This window comes from Triturus cristatus, chromosome 7, assembly GCF_964204655.1.
Source record: "Triturus cristatus chromosome 7, aTriCri1.1, whole genome shotgun sequence".
Lineage (NCBI taxonomy): Eukaryota > Metazoa > Chordata > Amphibia > Caudata > Salamandridae > Triturus > Triturus cristatus.
The window spans coordinates 1284142067-1284161239 of record NC_140590.1 but is presented as its reverse complement, the minus strand read 5'-3'; the positions used below and the strand labels follow the sequence as shown (position 1 = coordinate 1284161239).

The 19173-nt window shown below is 52.2% G+C and overlaps 1 protein-coding gene across 6 annotated transcripts in view; it reads left to right on the top strand.

Annotated features, from left to right (window-relative positions):
• The window catches only part of LOC146811889 (sulfotransferase 1 family member D1-like), a 502151-nt gene that overhangs the window by 404378 nt on the left and 78600 nt on the right, over positions 1-19173 (top strand). The window contains exon 1 of one of the 6 annotated variants that reach the window (XM_085618851.1): positions 10022-10098. The exons of the other annotated variants lie outside the window; for them this stretch is intronic. The gene's annotated coding sequence lies outside the window, so the exon portion shown is untranslated. Of the gene's footprint in view, positions 1-10021; positions 10099-19173 lie in introns of those variants that run through there. 6 annotated transcript variants of the gene reach the window in all.

The following is a 19173-nucleotide window of genomic DNA, read 5'->3' as shown; positions in this document are numbered from 1 at the left end:
TGAGAGCTCGTCAAACACGAGCTCCACAGCATCATAATGGCAACCCTGAAGACTGGGGAGTTTGGTCTCAAACTTCTCAGCACATTAAACCCGCACTGATGCCAGTGTGGGATTTAATGTACTAAGCACCCCAGAGGGCATCTTAGAGATGCCCCCTTACAGCTAACCTGCAATCCACGTCTGCTCTGAGGCTGCCCAGGCTGCCACACAGCAGACACGTTGCTGGACCCCTGGGTGGGAGAGCCCCTGCTCTCCCGGGCCTGCAACAATGCACGTCCTGGGTGAGGTGATAAATCTCCTCCCCCAGGATGAGCCAAGGGAAGCTTCAAAGGCATGCCGCCTCTTGGAGATTCCCCAGGCCTCTGCAACCCCCCACTCTGGAGGGAAGCTTGGCCGGAAACCCCATACAAGGACAGGGAATGTGCCAGCCTGCCCACCCCACCCCTCAGGTGGGGGAGGCGAGGTGAAGCACATCTCCGGGCTATCGCCATCTTGAGGATGGGGGCCCTACCCTATCAGGATTAGGCTACTGCCCCCCTCCCACAGGAGAGAGGCAGGATAGGGGGTGTACCCACCCCAGGACAAGGACCCATTGGTCCCTGGCCTTCACCTACCTGTAACGCCCCTAAATCTAGTATTTAGGGGCACCCTGAACCTTCCTTCGACAGATTCCAGATAGAAACCTACAAGAAGAGCAAGAAGAAAAAAAGAGACCTGCCCTGCAGCTGCTAAAAAGAGGAAGACACCAACTGCTTTGGCCCCAGCCCTACCGGCCTGTCGACCCTCGAACCTGCTCCTGCTCCAGCGCGGCATCTCTTGTGGCCAGCAACCTCAAAAACCCCGGAGGACCTGGCTACCTTTGACCTCTGATTCCCTGGGACTCCCATGAGTAGAGGCTCTACTCGAGAAACCTATTCCTAACTCCTGGCAGCAGCCCGGAACCGCGGACCCAACACACTCTGCACCAGCCAAGCCTGGCCAGTGCCGGAGTGGACAAAGACCCTGAGGACGACCCCACGGCGACTGTGACCCCGAGTCCGGCACCCAAGGACCCCCCTCGACATCCTGGACGAAGCCTGCAGCCTCAGAACCGAGTGCCACCCCAGCCGCGATCAACCAGAGGGTAAGATTCCCGACGTCAAAAGGCACCCCTGCACCCGGCGCCCTGCGGCCCCCTGTGCCCAATCCCGGGGTACCCACCTAACCTACAACTACCCAACTTACCCCTCGAAGTGGTGGTGGCACCGGAAACATCCTCGTCCCCGAGCCTGCAGCCTTTTTCCAAACCGGAACATTCCCATTGATTTCCATTGAGCGCCCGAAGGCTCAAAAGCACCCTGCACCCAGCCGCCCGAGTGGCCCTGGCAGTGCACTCTCTACACTAACTTACTTCCCCACTTGCCCTGAGTAAGTGACCAGGAGCCCAGCTCCCACAGACGCGTGGCTTGCCAGACAGCAGCCACCAACCAAGGCCCCCCTGTCCCTCATAGGATAACATTGGGCCTAACTCTCTCTGCACCCGGCCGTCCTGAAACCGCTGAGGGTGAACCAACTGTACCTACCTGACACTGGGGGACCCCTGAGTCCATGCCCGGAATTTCAACTCTACCAGTCGAGTACTTACCCTTAAACCGCTAACTTCGTTTTCCTCATAGGGTAACATTGACTGACTTTTTCTTCAAAACTCTTCTAAGTGTGAACTTTTCAAAACTGCAAAAATTCACCAAAAATCAGCCAAGTGACAAAAACGAATTTACTCACCTGTTCCTAGGTGAGCTCCCAGTGCTGGATCTTGGTGCCCAGCCCTGACTCTGAAAAGTGTTCACAACTAGACTTACCTCTAACTCATTTTTCTCCCATAGGAAACCATTGTCTGCTTTTCTGTGAAATTTCTTCTAAGTGTCTACTTTTGCAAATTTGAAATATTCCTTTAAAATCGTACCATTTCTGCAAACGAAATTACTTACCTGCTTTTGATAAGGACCCCAGTCCTGGGTCTAGGCACCCAGTCCTGGATTACTAAAGTAACGATAAAGTACTCTACCTGCAATTTGAATTTCTTGCCATAGAGATCCATTGAATGTTTTCTGTGAAATATTTTCTAAGTGCTAACTTTTGAAATAGCTAAATATTATTTAAAAATCATTACAGTTATTAAGTCGACTTTCATCACTTGATTCTGAATACTGACCCCAGGCTGGTTCTAGGAGCCAGACCTGGAATTCCAAAAGTAATCTGAAAAGTAATTTATTACAAATAACCTGAATTTACCATTGAGCTCAATGCATTGTTATGTTTAGGAAATAGGATTGTTTATTGCAACCAACTGTGACTGTTAAACAAATTTATTGCCTAAGACAAAAGTATTTATATTCAACCTCTCATTCTGAGAAAGTATATTTTACTCCCTTTGTGGTTCTAAAAATAAAACAAGCATATATTTTATATATATAAACCATTGGCCTAGAGTTCAGTTATTGAGTGTGTGAAACCATTTGCTGACTGAGTGTGTACAATAAATGCTTTACACTGTCCTCTGGTACTGCCTTACTGCTCGACCAAGCTACCACTTTTGAGAGTAAGGTCATACCTAACTTTGACCTCTATCAGCCTCTGGGGGACTGTGGACTCTGTACACCCTGTACCTATTAGGGAACAGTATATACAGAGCCACTTTCTCACATTGGTGGCAGCAGTGGGATACAAACTTGCATTTGTTGGACTACTTGGTTACCATCTGATCACACGACAGAACTCTTAAAAATTGCCTTTAGAATTCTGATTGGTTTTTCCAAAATTACTAAAATTCTTGCTAGGGCCTTGCTTAAGTCCCATTAGAATTTTAGAAAAATAAAAGTCACTATAGTCAGGGTAGAGGGTTAGAACTGTCAGGTTAGAATGTCTCAAACAAACCCAGCTATTAGTGATAATAATAACATGGACCTGGTGGAGGAGCTCGACCTCACACCTTACTTACACTTGTCTTTCAAGGAATTGAGGTCCTTATGTAAACTCAAAAATTTACAAATGGGTCAGCATCCAACCAAACAAGGGCTCCAGGAGCTCCTGGCTGAGTATGCTAAAGACCACCCATCTGAACATGGTGATGGCCAGTCAGATGAGGAAAGGGAAACAGGGGAGGAGGACAGCAACCTCCCCATACTATTCCCTAGGGAGGAGATGGCACCCATACCCTCCAACTCAAGACATAGCATCTGGGCACCTAGAGACCACACAGGTGGCTCTGGTCCCAGAGACAACACTGGGGGACCCCCCAGTGAAGAGGACAGCCTTATGAGGCTGGCCAAAAGAATAGATCTAGAGTCCAGGCTCCTGGCTCTAGAAAAGGAAAGGAGAGAGATGGGTTTAGCACCCATCAATGGTGGCAGCAATAATAAAAACAAGGATAGGGAGGAAACTTCTGACCTTAAAATCCCCAAAGGGATTGTCCCTAAATTTGAGGAAGGTGATGATATCACCAAATGGTTCACAGCCTTTGAGAGGGCTTGTGATATCAGGAAAGTAAAGAAACCTCTCTGGGGGGCACTCCTGTGGGAACTGTTCTCTGGTAACTGCAGGGACAGGCTTCTGACTCTCTCTGGGCCAGAAGCAGGATCCTATGACCTCATGAAGAAAGCTCTGATTGAGGGATTTGGATTCACCACTGAAGAGTATAGAATTAGATTCAGGGGGGCTCACAAAACCCAGACCCAGTCCTGGATTGATTTTGTAGATTTCTCAGTGAAGACACTGGATGGTTGGTTAGCTGGACATGGTGTGCAGGATTTTACTGGATTGTACAATTTATTCATGAAGGAACATATTTTGAGTAACTGCACAAATGAAAAGTTGCATCAGCATTTGGTAGACCTAGGTCTAAAATCCCCCCAAGAATTGGGAAAAAGAGCAGACCACTGGGTCAAGACTAGGGTGACTAGGACGTTCACTGGGAGGGACCAGAACCAAGGGGTCCCAAAACCTCCCCAGAAGAAAGAGAGTGAACCCCTTGTGGATAAAAGAAAGGAGTCCCAGGTAGCCCCCCAAAAACCTGACCAGGAGGGTGGGCCCAAAGACACCTCACAAACTAAACCAGGGTACCAAGGTAAGAATTGGGATCCCAACAGAATATGGTGTTTCAACTGTCAGAAGGCTGGACACCACACCCAGGACTCTAGCTGTCCTAACAATAAGGTTCCTAGTACAGCTCCAGGGGTGACTAGTGTAGCCCCAGGGGTTGCCAGTGTAGCTTGGGAGGGAGGGTCCTCAGATGAGGAAGTCCTCCTAGCTTTCAACTGGGGAATGGGCCCAAGAAGCAAGCTGGAGATCCCAGAAGGAAGTAGACACTTCCACCACCTACTGGTGAATGGAATCCCAGCCACTGCCCTGAGAGATACCTGTGCCAGTCACACTGTGGTACATGACAGGTTGGTATTCCCACACCAATATGTCCCAGGGGAAACAAGAAGGGTAAGAACTGTCCCAGGGGGAGTCACTGTTAGGCCTGTGGCTATAGTGCCCCTAGCCACAGCTGGGTCCCTTAGATGGAGAAAAGTGATAGTCAGTAAAAACCTCCCCCTTGATTGTCTCTTGGGGAATGATCACTTAGATGTGGAACTGAGACAAAGAGAGGTGCTGGCCCAATGCCAGGCCTCGCCCAAAGAACCTGTGGAGGCTCAACCTGCAGTCAGTGCAGCTGAGTCCCAAAAGAGTGAGAAGAAACAGGGTAGGAAAGGTGGGCAACTGTTAGCCACAGTTCCAGAGAGCCAGGGAGATTCTATCCCAGTAAGGGAAAACTCCCACAATGGCACTGGTAAAGCGCCCCCTAGCCAACCACTAGACCTGACTAGTCAGGCAACTGTCCAGCCTGAATTAGTGGCTCCTCAGGTGGCAGAACAAAGGGTGGAGAAGGGGTGTTCCCTACCAGGAGTAGGGACCCCCTATCCTAAAACAGACCAACAGCCAGGACCCAAAGAAAACTATAAAATAGCTCCCTCACTTGCCAGTCAGGAGCTAAAGGTGTGGTTCTGGGCACTGACAGCTGTCAGCAGCCTCTGCTGGGTGTTAGCCTTCATGGCAGCCCTAACCTTGGCATGGTGGCCTAACCCCCTGCCAAATAGCAAGTCAGGCCCCCTGACCTTATTGGTCATGGTGGGGTTGCTCAAGCTGTGGGTAGCCTCTGTGGGTAAGCTGGGCCTAGCCCTGGCTAAGTTAGAAACTACCGAGGTATACACCTCTAAGCCCAAAATAGCAAGATGGGACAAGGACAGTAAAAGACGAGGAGAGGAGCCTTGGGAGTTAGGTCCTGAGACTAAAAAGACAGGCCAGCTCCCCAAAGGGACTGACCTAGGCAGCAGGATGTAAGGCAGAGTAGGCCCTGCAACTTTCAAACCACTTCCCCAACTCTTCCTCGCCTGAAAGACTAGGTAGACTCTCCCAGCTTTGGCAGAAGTCTCCTGGCCTTTGGGCTGGGGGGGGCTTGTGTGAGAAAGTGGGTTTCTGTTGCAGTAACCCCCCCCCTTTTTTTTTTGCCTAATAGCTGATGCACTTTTCCTTGTTGTGCCCTGGGCTCCTGCCAATCAGGTGCCCAGGGCCTGTGTTCCTTCCCTAAAATACAAACTCCAAATTGACAAACCCTGGCCACATGTCAGCCCCTAGTAAATGGTACCCTAGGTACCCAGGGCCTTGTGACCAGGGAAGGCCTCTAAGGGCTGCAGCACTCATTGTGCCACCCTTAGAGGCCCTGTACCCTTACACACACACACTGCCTTTGCAGGCTGAGTGTCTGGGCACAGGACAAAACAAAGAGTCGACATGGCACACATCTCTGTGTGCCATGCCCATCACCTACACTGCCAAGGCATATGTCAGCCACCCCTCTGGCTGGGTGCCTTATGCCTATGGTGTGGGCACAGGAGCAGGAGCCCTGTGCCCCTACAGTACCCAGGTCCATTCCTGGGCACTGTAAGTACAGTGCTGCCAGATTACAAGTACATGGTGCTGAGAGCTCGTCAAACACGAGCTCCACAGCATCATAATGGCAACCCTGAAGACTGGGGAGTTTGGTCTCAAACTTCTCAGCACATTAAACCCGCACTGATGCCAGTGTGGGATTTAATGTACTAAGCACCCCAGAGGGCATCTTAGAGATGCCCCCTTACAGCTAACCTGCAATCCACGTCTGCTCTGAGGCTGCCCAGGCTGCCACACAGCAGACACGTTGCTGGACCCCTGGGTGGGAGAGCCCCTGCTCTCCCGGGCCTGCAACAATGCACGTCCTGGGTGAGGTGATAAATCTCCTCCCCCAGGATGAGCCAAGGGAAGCTTCAAAGGCATGCCGCCTCTTGGAGATTCCCCAGGCCTCTGCAACCCCCCACTCTGGAGGGAAGCTTGGCCGGAAACCCCATACAAGGACAGGGAATGTGCCAGCCTGCCCACCCCACCCCTCAGGTGGGGGAGGCGAGGTGAAGCACATCTCCGGGCTATCGCCATCTTGAGGATGGGGGGCCCTACCCTATCAGGATTAGGCTACTGCCCCCCTCCCACAGGAGAGAGGCAGGATAGGGGGTGTACCCACCCCAGGACAAGGACCCATTGGTCCCTGGCCTTCACCTACCTGTAACGCCCCTAAATCTAGTATTTAGGGGCACCCTGAACCTTCCTTCGACAGATTCCAGATAGAAACCTACAAGAAGAGCAAGAAGAAAAAAAGAGACCTGCCCTGCAGCTGCTAAAAAGAGGAAGACACCAACTGCTTTGGCCCCAGCCCTACCGGCCTGTCGACCCTCGAACCTGCTCCTGCTCCAGCGCGGCATCTCTTGTGGCCAGCAACCTCAAAAACCCCGGAGGACCTGGCTACCTTTGACCTCTGATTCCCTGGGACTCCCATGAGTAGAGGCTCTACTCGAGAAACCTATTCCTAACTCCTGGCAGCAGCCCGGAACCGCGGACCCAACACACTCTGCACCAGCCAAGCCTGGCCAGTGCCGGAGTGGACAAAGGCCCTGAGGACGACCCCACGGCGACTGTGACCCCGAGTCCGGCACCCAAGGACCCCCCTCGACATCCTGGACGAAGCCTGCAGCCTCAGAACCGAGTGCCACCCCAGCCGCGATCAACCAGAGGGTAAGATTCCCGACGTCAAAAGGCACCCCTGCACCCGGCGCCCTGCGGCCCCCTGTGCCCAATCCCGGGGTACCCACCTAACCTACAACTACCCAACTTACCCCTCGAAGTGGTGGTGGCACCGGAAACATCCTCGTCCCCGAGCCTGCAGCCTTTTTCCAAACCGGAACATTCCCATTGATTTCCATTGAGCGCCCGAAGGCTCAAAAGCACCCTGCACCCAGCCGCCCGAGTGGCCCTGGCAGTGCACTCTCTACACTAACTTACTTCCCCACTTGCCCTGAGTAAGTGACCAGGAGCCCAGCTCCCACAGACGCGTGGCTTGCCAGACAGCAGCCACCAACCAAGGCCCCCCTGTCCCTCATAGGATAACATTTGGCCTAACTCTCTCTGCACCCGGCCGTCCTGAAACCGCTGAGGGTGAACCAACTGTACCTACCTGACACTGGGGGACCCCTGAGTCCATGCCCGGAATTTCAACTCTACCAGTCGAGTACTTACCCTTAAACCGCTAACTTCGTTTTCCTCATAGGGTAACATTGACTGACTTTTTCTTCAAAAATCTTCTAAGTGTGAACTTTTCAAAACTGCAAAAATTCACCAAAAATCAGCCAAGTGACAAAAACGAATTTACTCACCTGTTCCTAGGTGAGCTCCCAGTGCTGGATCTTGGTGCCCAGCCCTGACTCTGAAAAGTGTTCACAACTAGACTTACCTCTAACTCATTTTTCTCCCATAGGAAACCATTGTCTGCTTTTCTGTGAAATTTCTTCTAAGTGTCTACTTTTGCAAATTTGAAATATTCCTTTAAAATCGTACCATTTCTGCAAACGAAATTACTTACCTGCTTTTGATAAGGACCCCAGTCCTGGGTCTAGGCACCCAGTCCTGGATTACTAAAGTAACGATAAAGTACTCTACCTGCAATTTGAATTTCTTGCCATAGAGATCCATTGAATGTTTTCTGTGAAATATTTTCTAAGTGCTAACTTTTGAAATAGCTAAATATTATTTAAAAATCATTACAGTTATTAAGTCGACTTTCATCACTTGATTCTGAATACTGACCCCAGGCTGGTTCTAGGAGCCAGACCTGGAATTCCAAAAGTAATCTGAAAAGTAATTTATTACAAATAACCTGAATTTACCATTGAGCTCAATGCATTGTTATGTTTAGGAAATAGGATTGTTTATTGCAACCAACTGTGACTGTTAAACAAATTTATTGCCTAAGACAAAAGTATTTATATTCAACCTCTCATTCTGAGAAAGTATATTTTACTCCCTTTGTGGTTCTAAAAATAAAACAAGCATATATTTTATATATATAAACCATTGGCCTAGAGTTCAGTTATTGAGTGTGTGAAACCATTTGCTGACTGAGTGTGTACAATAAATGCTTTACACTGTCCTCTGGTACTGCCTTACTGCTCGACCAAGCTACCACTTTTGAGAGTAAGGTCATACCTAACTTTGACCTCTATCAGCCTCTGGGGGACTGTGGACTCTGTACACCCTGTACCTATTAGGGAACAGTATATACAGAGCCTTGTCCTTCCTCGGTTTAGGAAACGGTTTATATCTAAACTTCTTCAGACTAGCCACATTCCCATACAATTTGGAACCCTAGCTCTTTAAATCATCATTGGACTGAGCTTTGTGCTCCCTGGGAGAAACCTGTCGCAGCATTGCCATGAGACCTGTTGGGTGACAGCGCGTTCTACAAAACACAACTACCACAACATTATGCAAATCATCTCTGAACGAGAGACTGATCATCAGGGAGCCTGGAGCCAGTACCTTGATCCTGCCAAGTACTGCTTCTGCGACTCTAACCTTATCTTTGAGGAACCAGTGGCAACATAACTGGCTAGTTTAGAGACTGGGAGCGGGTCCCATAAGTCTTGTAGGGAAAAGACCAGATTTTCCTATGGATAAGATCAAAATATGATTTGACTATAAAATAAGACCTGCTAGGTTCATAACGCTGGCCTATTCCCTTAACAGTTCTATCATATGTAGATTCTTCTGTGGTACCATCCTTGCTGGAGAATCAGACGTGTTACTAAACACAGATGATGGGGGTGGTCATCAAAAGAACTTATATAGTGCTTACAAATTCCAAAGAGGCACCTGGGCACTGAAACAAAAAACTTATAGCATAGATAACAAAGAGGGAATGGCTAAAACAAAAGTCTTTATCACTTTCCTAAATTGATATTAACATTTTAGACCCATGGTAGGTGGTGCGAGAGAGTTTTCTAAAGTAGAAGCAAGCACATGGGACTGGGAATAAACACTTATCTGCACCATCGGATTCATGAGCTCAATGGGGATGTCACAGATCGTTGAGTTTTACAAGGATATTTCTGCTGCTGTTAACAGCTGATATCTTCGGATGTGGAACTATAAGGGAAAATGAGGAATGACTTAGCCCCACTAAGATGGGATGTAGGATTACCAATGTCACCAGCTATTTCTCCATTCTCTGTGAATCCCAGGACCCCTCTTTCAATCCTCGGTACCAGTAACTCCAGGGGGCATGCAGGCTACTGAGGCTGTCACATTTGGGAAGTTAGTCTCTGGGTTTGCCTGATGATCTGCAGCAGATTTCTCAAGGTCTTCTAGTGAATGGGAGTGTGTAATTCTTTAGTTTCTCTCAATGCGACCCAAGGTTTTCTGCAAATCTGGGGAATCTTGGTAAATCAGGTGTATTCCTGGTTATTGCACAATCTCCAGTTCCAGAAGTGAATGTGTGTTAAGGTTCTTGGTGACCACCAGGGCTATTACGCATCTTGTTCTTTCTCCTTTGTTGCTGGTTTGGTGCATATTGTTTCATGTTTTTCTTTACTCTTTATTCCTCCTTTCTTCAATGTTATTTACCTTCTTCCTGGCTCAGCCACAATCTGTCGGACCTCAAATGTAGAACTTCAACTTGGCTACCATTTATTTTCCAGTCGAGCAGCGAGCAGTAGGGTGAGTTATGATAGCCCGCCGTACCAGACATACAGTTTTATTTGCTTGTACCTGGCTTAATTCTTCACTCTGTGCCAACTCCTGCAGCTGTTCTTCCATTCCAGGTGCTTAATGCCGAGTGATGTTACCTACTTTTGCAAACACCATTCTGAAGAATCACCTGAACTGAGAGAATCAAAATTAGAGTTTGTTTACTATCTATGGTCTCGTAAATATTTCTGTGCCGCCAACATGTGGTCCAATGTGCAAATGGATTGCATTATTTTCCCTGGACGTAAGGGAAAACATTGAGAGACTTATTTATGAGAGCCCTGCGAAACTTTTGCACCATGTAAAGTGGTACATATGTGACTCATTGCTCTCATTAGGATTTATGGAGCCTTGCAGAGCCACCCTGCATGGCTTTGAGTCGCCTTACTCTGGGCGTTGTAGTGGGTTTTACCACGCAACACCCATGGAATTTGATGCTGCCCCAGATTCATAGAGTGATGTAAACCTGGGGAAGTGCCAAATCCGCACCCCTCCCGAGGCAAGGCGTAACGAGGAGAAATATGTTCATTTCTCCTAGTTTTTACCTCTTTCCATATGGCTGCATTCTGTAGCGCACTTAGAAAGAGGAAAACACCTTGTAGGGTTGTTTTTGTGCAGGAAGATGCCCCTTCCTCCACAAAAACAATCCTGCCTGCAATGGAGGCACCCTTGCACCATGGTGCAAGGGTGCCAATGTTGGCGCTGGGCAGCCGAAATGGCGCCAGGGCAGGGAAAAAGGTAGGAATGCACCATATTCCATAAATGCATTGCATTTCTTCCCTTTCACTTTGGTGTAGGTCAACTCAGCAAGGTGCCCTACTCCAAAATATCATAAATGAGGCCCCGAGTAATGATCTATAACCTAGTAGCCTCTCCCGTGTGATGTAAGGGTGGGACATCTGGCTACTGGGACTCAGGAGTATCAAGGGAGCCTGAAGTCCAACCTTTACATTTCTCTGGAATATGGATAAAGCTAAATCTGTCATCAGGCGAAGTTGTGAAACCCCACCCACTTCTCAGAGGATGAGGATGCCTGGCTTTGTGGGCTAAGTTATAACTTCTCCTATCCATAGTCTACGCCAAAAGTAAATCAACCAAATGAAATATGTGTGGCTTTAACATGCTAATGCATACAACACCAGCTTGTATGCAAATATGTACACTTGTGCCTATGCTTGTCCATTCGCACATCAGAGTCAGTAGTATTGGATTGCAATATAGATTGGAGATTTGGTATGGTGGCCCTTGAATTGCCAGTCACATAAACTCAGCTTCACATTTAGCTATACATCTGGTTTTATGAATCTACAGAATACACCACTACAGAAAGAAAAAAAAAAGTGAAAACTGCAAACATGTGGTCTCCATCTTGTGACATTCTTCCTTCCTGTGCATCCTAATGCAGACATTAACTTGTGTCCTCATGATGCTTGTAGAACTCATAACCTTTAAGCTCTGGGGCATGCTGCTTGTATTCGTTTGACCTCCAGAGAGAGTCCTGCTTCTATATGTAGGTCGAGCCTGTCAGCACTCATGCACTGTAGCGCGCATGCGCTGATTGCAAGACCTTCTGTAATCAATAAAATGACTATCCCACTTCCTGCTTACCATTGGTTCATTGCAGCGTCACTCTTCTTTGCAACCTCCTGTCTCGTTCCTGCAGCCGATAGCTCACTTCCTTTCCAGGCTGAGGAGCACTGGTAAATGCCGCTGACCGCGGCACCCACTGGGGACCACTAGAGCGGTCAGCGCTTTAGTACCGCCTGGGCACCGGATACCCCTCCCCGCTGCCCCTTGGGGGCAGGGACTCCGGTTGGAGTCCCCCCTCTTCCTGCCCGGTGGTGACGCAAGGGGCGTCACTTCCGGGGCTTCTTGTTCTGGGGGGAGGCTATATAGCCCCCCCCCACCATGTTGGCGACCTCTTGATCGCCTCGCACGCCGCATTTGTGAGGTCGTGCTGTTGGTCTGCTGTTGGACATGCGGTCGAGTCGGGAAGCGAGGTGAGTTGCTTGTCCCCCTCCCCCCTCCCGGGTCCCATCACATATGACTATGGCCCAAATGGGACCCTGTCCATGCGGTGGATTCTCTGGCCCGGCCGCCCGTGGGAGGTCCGCTCGTGCCGGCACCTACGGGTGGGATTGTGTTGAGGGTTTAGGACGGGGGCAGTGAGTGGGGGACAGGCTTCTCGGACTCATGTGGTAGGTCAGTTCGAGCTCCTCTTACGAGTACCATGGCGCGTCCCCTTCCGGGAGTAGCCCCCTGAGGGTTGCGGGAGCGATGCGGCCAGGGGCTGTAGGCAGCCCAGTGGGTCCGAACGCGAGGGGAAGGACCGCAACGGTGGGTCGGCCACAGCTGCCATTTGGGAGTTCAGTGCTGTTTTTTGTGAGTGTGAGTGGTGTGGCTCCTGCACTCGGCGAGGTCACCCGAAGTTTTAGTGGATTTCTAGCGCTAAGTGTATATAGCGCATTAATAGCAAGGCTGCAGTTGAAAGGTGGTGGCTGATTGCTTGGTTTGGAGCTAGAGCACTCCTAAATTGCGTTGGTTTGAGACTGCTCTGGAGAGATGAAAGCCCGCCTTTTCTCAAAGACTCCATTGCGGTGGGGTGAGAGCAAATCAATGGGTTTTTGGAGAGGTGGGAACGAGTCTGCAGAAAACCTTCGAGTTTCCTTCTAGTGTGGCTTTTACTCAGATTGTATATAGCGCTTTCCTAGCGCTGATTGTATACAGCGCCGCCGAAGCTCTTGCGCGGCCGTGGAGCAGGGAAGGGGTCGTATGCTTGTGGTGTGAGGTCCCCCGTGCTCACGAGTTACTGGGGGTGGGTCAGAGCGCCCTTGCCGGCGAGAGCTGTTCACCGCAGACCCGCATCTCGCCCGGTTAGGGCCGAGCTGGTGGCTGCATCTGCCCAGTTCGTGTGCAATTTTTTCAGGCTAGGAGCCCCCCGGTGCTAAGGAGCAGGGGGACAATTGGATGTATTAATTTGCCACTCCTGCACTCAATTGGAAGGCAGGAATTAGAAATGTGATGGTGGTTTTGAAGTTTATACATGTATATGGATGTGAAGCCACGTCCTGCCCGGGCAAGGATGGTTGCAATAGGCAAGGGCCTTTTCGATCTTTCTTCTGACCCCCGGTTTGGTATACATACAACTTCTCCATATTAGTTTTGGCTGGGCTTTCTGTCTGTCGCATGGGGCCTTCTGGCTGTTGGAGGGTCCCTAAGTTGCACGCTGCGCTTTGATGGGCTTGAGGCCCCTGCTCATAGGCATGTTTAATAGAGGTCGCCGCTGCCCCCCCACCTCCGCCTCCATCTCAATAGGGTTACTGGTGGCGAGGGGGCAACGTGCCGGCGTAGACAAGCGCGGCGAGTGCAGCTACCGGTAGTGTGCAGCGGCGCACTGCCGACGGGTGCAGGGGTAACTGGCCCCGTCATCAGTAAACCCTCTCATGAGTAGGGCCTGCCCGGAACAGTTAACTGGCTTGGCCCTCAGACTGGTTTTGGCTGTTCCCGGGTCAAGGTCCTGGGTCTGGAGTTCCACAGGCGTCGGGTTGCCTTGGTGAAGTGCGGGCCTCTGTTCGCGTGAATCGGAGGGGGGGGATACGAGCAGCACGGGAGCGGGACACGCTGTTCAGGCATGCAGCGAGTCGAGCAGAGGCAGACAGTTTTGTTTTGTGGCTTGAGGTGAGCAGTCTTGGCGTTTTCGATTCTCGGGTCAAGCTCCTGCTTGTAGCGCTTTAAAGCGCAAGCAGGGACAGGTCTGTTGGTCATATACCCTGTATCAGTTGGTTGGAGCGTCACATCAGCATTGAGCCCTCTAAGGTGGCCTGTCCACCCGGCCGCGAGGCATGTGTTACAGCTGCAGGCGGCTACTTCAGGGCTGAGGATGTAGCATAACAGCCTGAACCACCAACGTTGGGCTGTGAAGCTTTCTCATCTTGTATTGTTGGGGAGGAAGATCGTACCTGCCGGATAAATACCTTGGGGCGTGGAACGGTGCGAGGATGCACTGGTTAACATCGTTACTGCAGCGTTAACAGGGGCCACAGCTGCGAGCGGAGCATTGGGGACATTTTGTGAAGAGGGTGCCACGCTCACTAACACCAGTCTTTTCGGCATCCCAAAATCAGGATACAAGGTCAATTTGGGAAGCTTTTGCAGGGTTTCTTGCCATTGATTGTGCCGTGGTAATTGTAAACTTTGTAGTAGATGTGTTTTACATAACCGGCGGCTGTGCATAGGAAAGGGCAGAAAAATGTGAACAAAACCGCGGCTACAAACTGAATGTCATAGCCTTTGAACCAGAGGAGTATTAGGACAACACCGGGGGCTCACGTACTAACACCCTATTGTTTGTGTATGTTTATTCCAGCTATGAGGTGTTTACGCCACTGGGTGGCACTGTCCCACTGTTTTGTTGTTACTCCCTTCTCGCCAGGCTTATACTGGTATAAGGCCTCCCTGGTCTTGGCATGAGTGGGTCTGTGTGCTTGCCGGCATGCTTGGGTGAGTCTGGTGATAAAGAAACTTTGTCATTTAACAGAAACTATGCTTGAAGAATTTGAAGGTTGCACACCCTTCCTTTCAAGATAGGTGTGCTGTGCTTGTGTTTTGTTGGATATATGGACCGGCTGGTTGCATGACTTTGTATTCTTTGTAGACTGGCAGAGAACATTATAGGGGGGAGGCTGACGTAATTTATGCCACGTCTTCAACTTATCACTGGCGGAGAAGAAAGCCTGCATTCAGTTAAGAATGCTTTTATGTAGAATGCTTATGAAAAACATTGTTATTTAATCTCTGTGAGACCGGCCTCACGGCGTAGGCCCTCCCGATCATCCAGCCAACCTACAACCACCCCCAAGACACGGCATCTACGACTCCGGCCGCCCCAACCACACAGACCCGAGGGCTGGCCAGAGCCCCCGACAGACTCAACACCCTACCACGCATGTCCGACCGAGGGAGCGGGAACCCCCGAGCCAGACCCAGAGGCGCCAGCCCAGTCACACCTCGGGTCGCCTTCCCCCGGGAGGACTCGATCGGCCACCAGGCCCCTGGGGGGCAGGCACCTCGCCTGCCGAGCGTCTGGGGTCCCTCCCAGACCCACCTGAAAGGACCAAAGAAACGAGCGGCAGGAAATCCCGCCGAACCCCCTCAGTCACCCAAGCCCCTCTCTGCGAGGACTCCGGACTTCACAGGGCAGGGGGAGTATAATAAGGGGTGCCGGAGGAACGAATGGCAGAGAAGACCTGGAACCATCGAAGCCTGCTGATGCTGTCGCGGCTCCCGAATACCGAACCACCTGGGCCTGCTGAGTGACTCGCGGCCCCCAGCCATTGAACCATCTGAGCCCTGCCGACGAGATCGCGGCTCCCGAACTCCGAACCACCTGGGCCTGCTGAGTGACTCGCGGCCCCGACCCTCGAACCACCTGAGCCCTGCTGACGAGGTCGCGGCTCCCGAACTCCGACTACCTGTGCCTGCTGAGTGACTCGCGGCCTTCCCCTCGAGGACGAATTGGCAAGAGATCACCCAGAGAAACAACACCCTCCAGCTCGAGGATTGTGAGCTATCCGCAGGGTACTTTGCAGAGACACTACCTTCACAGACTGTCCCGCTACCCCCATTCCCCTACCACCGATTTGTAGTCTCTTGTGCCGCTGATGTACTACTTACACCTTGGATCATAAAGATCCCTTGAAACCTTCGATAAAAGAACTTATCGTCCTACAAAGAATATGTGTGGTGTTCCTCTGTTCGTAGTGTAAGCTCAGGGTGTGCGCGCCTGGTTCGGCCTACTTGGGAGAGGTGGGTCAAAGGGGTGGGCAAGACGTGTATCGAACCCCCCTCCGGCGAACGCCTTTCCAACATTTGGTGGCAGACGACGGGATCCGAGCCGACACCGAAAGAGAGCGTGCAGTGAACGACTGACGCACTACCAAACAGAGATGGAAGGAGAAACCTCCCTGGGTGCCGCAGGTACCGAAATGAGCCCGACGTTCCGAGAGGATCAATTGGACTATTATACGCATAGAGAATTAAAACAATTTTGCAAAGACCTTGGAATCGCTACCACCGGATTAAGCACAAAGGAAGACTTCCAGAAAGTATTGAAGACCTGGGTCGAGACGGGGGCGCCCCGGACCCAAACGGAAGGAGACTCCGCCCATGAACCACCAAGCATCCCGATGAGAAACAGCGGGCCAGAGGGGAACCTGTCCCCCGAGGAACTAGCAGACCGAGAGAGAGGCCGCAACCACGAACTTGAACTGGCCAAGCTGAAGATCGAGGGAGAAATAAAACTGGCCGAGAAAAAGTTAGCCGTCGAGCAGCTACGGCTACAAGGGGAACTCGAGGAAAAGAGACGCCAAAGAGAGCACGACGAAAAGAAACTCCAGCTGGAACACGAACGCAGCCTGAAAGAGATCGAGTTGAGGGCTAAAAGCGAAGAGTCACGACCTTCCGGGAATCTACCATCCGCTCCCTCCGTGGAGGCCAAGGTCCACATCCCCAAGGATGTGGTAAAGGAGTATTACAGAAATGACGATATCCAGCAGTGGTTTAAGGCCTACGAAGTCGCCATGACCTCTCACCGAGTCCCACAGAAGGATTGGGGGGCTGGGCTATGGGGCCGGTTCTTAAGCGAAGGAAGAGATACCCTGCTGGACCTGCCCTCCACGGTCATGAACTCCTACAGCCACATGAAAGAAGCCCTCGTGGGCCGGTACGGACTCACCCCCGAGATGTACCGGCAACAGTTCCGAGATTGCAAAAAGATACCGGGCACCACATGGGTAGAATACGTGAACTTTTACAGCCGGGCCTTGGACGGGTGGATCAAGGGCAGCAAGGTCTCCACCTTCGAGGAGCTGTTTGACCTGATCGCCTGGGAACATTTAGCGGCCAATTGCTTTGTAGAACTGCGCCAACATCTCCTGGACAGTAAACTCACCGACCCTCGAAAGCTGGCTGCCGAGGCTGACCGTTGGGTGAACACCCGGGCCACCCGAGGCCCCGTGGGAGACTACGGTCGCCACAGTCAAGGACCCCCCCGCCAGATGGGCGGAGGAAACCACGGCCGACCGAGAGACTTCCCAGGGGGGCCCCCCGCACAGCCCTTCCAGCAGCCCACCAGCGGCAGCTCCAGCCCCGTCCCCAGCCAGCACCGGAGCCCCGGGGCGGCTAGGGCCACGAACCAGGATCACCTGCTTCCGCTGCCAACAGCCCGGACACTACGCCAATGACCCCCAGTGTCCCCAGTATCAACGAACCGCAACGACCAACCCCCCGGCCCGGCAGATGGCCTCCGTGGCCCTAGGGGAAGAGATGGAGGACTCCGAAGAGTGGGAACCAGCTGCCATGGCCCTGGTCTCCCTTGGTGATCGGGAAATGGTTCCCGGAACACCCTTGCCCGCCAACACGAAGAAGTACCGACAGCAGGTGACCATCAACGGCCACCGAGTCGAGGGCCTCCGCGATACCGGGGCAAGTGTCACCGCGGTCCACCGCAACCTAATCTCTGACGACCAGATCCTACCCGGTGCCCTCTGTCCGGTCATATCCTCCGACAATTCCGAGAGCCTCTGCCAGATGGCTCTGGTACCTTTCGAGTGGGGAGGAGTCTCCGGAGAATAGAAGGTAGCCGTCCGAACATCACAGCCCGTAGACTGCCTCCTGGGCAACGACCTTGAGAGTTCTCCGTGGGGGCAAGTGGAACGAAGAGCCCATCTCGAGATGATGGGCCTACCCGAATGGGTCTGCGCCACCACGCGCTCCATGACCGCGCGATTGCCCCTCTCCAAGGGCGCGGAGGCCCTCCCACCGAACACGGTCCCCGAGAATCGGGACACCCTACCAGAAACAGACAACCCTCCTTCGGAAGGAGAAGAAGACGTTAACCCGGGAGAAGGGCCGGAATCTTCCGCCCCTGAGGCACTGACTGAGCTCGGAGAACTGCCCGAGATGGCCCAGTGGCGCTGTGAGGGAGGTCCCTCCCGGGAAGAGTTCTGCCAGGAACAGGCCACCTGCCCTTCCCTCGTGGGACTCCGACAACAAGCCGAAGCACAGACCGCCGGTGACCGGACCGGAAACCACTGGGTCTATTGGGACAATGGCCTCCTATACAGCGAATAAAAGTCAGCCGAGCTAGGCGCAGCCCGAGTACTGGTAGTACCCCTGCGCTTCCGAAGCCTCCTCCTGGGCCTGGCCCACGATGTACCCTTGGCAGGACACTTAGGCCAAGACAAAACATATCAGCGATTAGTTACCCACTTCTATTGGCCCAAGATGCGAGCAAATGTAGAAGTCCACTGTAAATCCTGCCTCACGTGCCAGGGCAGTGGGAAAAGTGGCGGAAAGCGCAAGGCTCCATTACAACCCTTTCCCGTTGTGAGTACCCCGTTTGAGCGGGTTGGTATCGACATCGTGGGACCTTTGGATCCGAAGACCGCCCAGGGCCACAGATTCATCCTCGTTCTGGTGGACCATGCCACCCGCTACCCCGAGGCCATTCCCCTCCGCACCGTGACGGCTCCCGTGGTGGGCCGGGCTCTCATGGGGATCTTCTCCCGTGTCGGATTTCCTCGCGAGGTTGTGAGTGATCGCGGCACGAACTTCATATCCCGCTACATGAAGTCCCTGTGGCAGCAGTGCGGAGTAACATATAAGTTCACGACCCCCTACCACCCCCAGGGCAACGGCCTGGTGGAGCGCTTCAACCGAACCCTGAAGGGGATGATCCTGGGCCTCGAGGAGCCCCTGCGCCGAAGATGGGACGTCCTCCTCCCTTGCCTCCTGTTCGCGTACCGGGAAGTTCCCCAAAAGTCCCTGGGGTTCAGCCCATTCGAACTACTATACGGACACCCCGTCCGGGGGCCCCTGAGCCTGGTCAAAGAGGGCTGGGAGACAAGCCCCCGGGGGACCCCCCCTGATGTGTTCCGCTACATCCTGGCGCTCCGCAACCAGACCCGGAAGTTCAGAGAACTCACAGAGGCTAACCTCGAGGCCAGCCAAGAAGAAATGAAGCGCTGGTATGACCAGAACGCAACT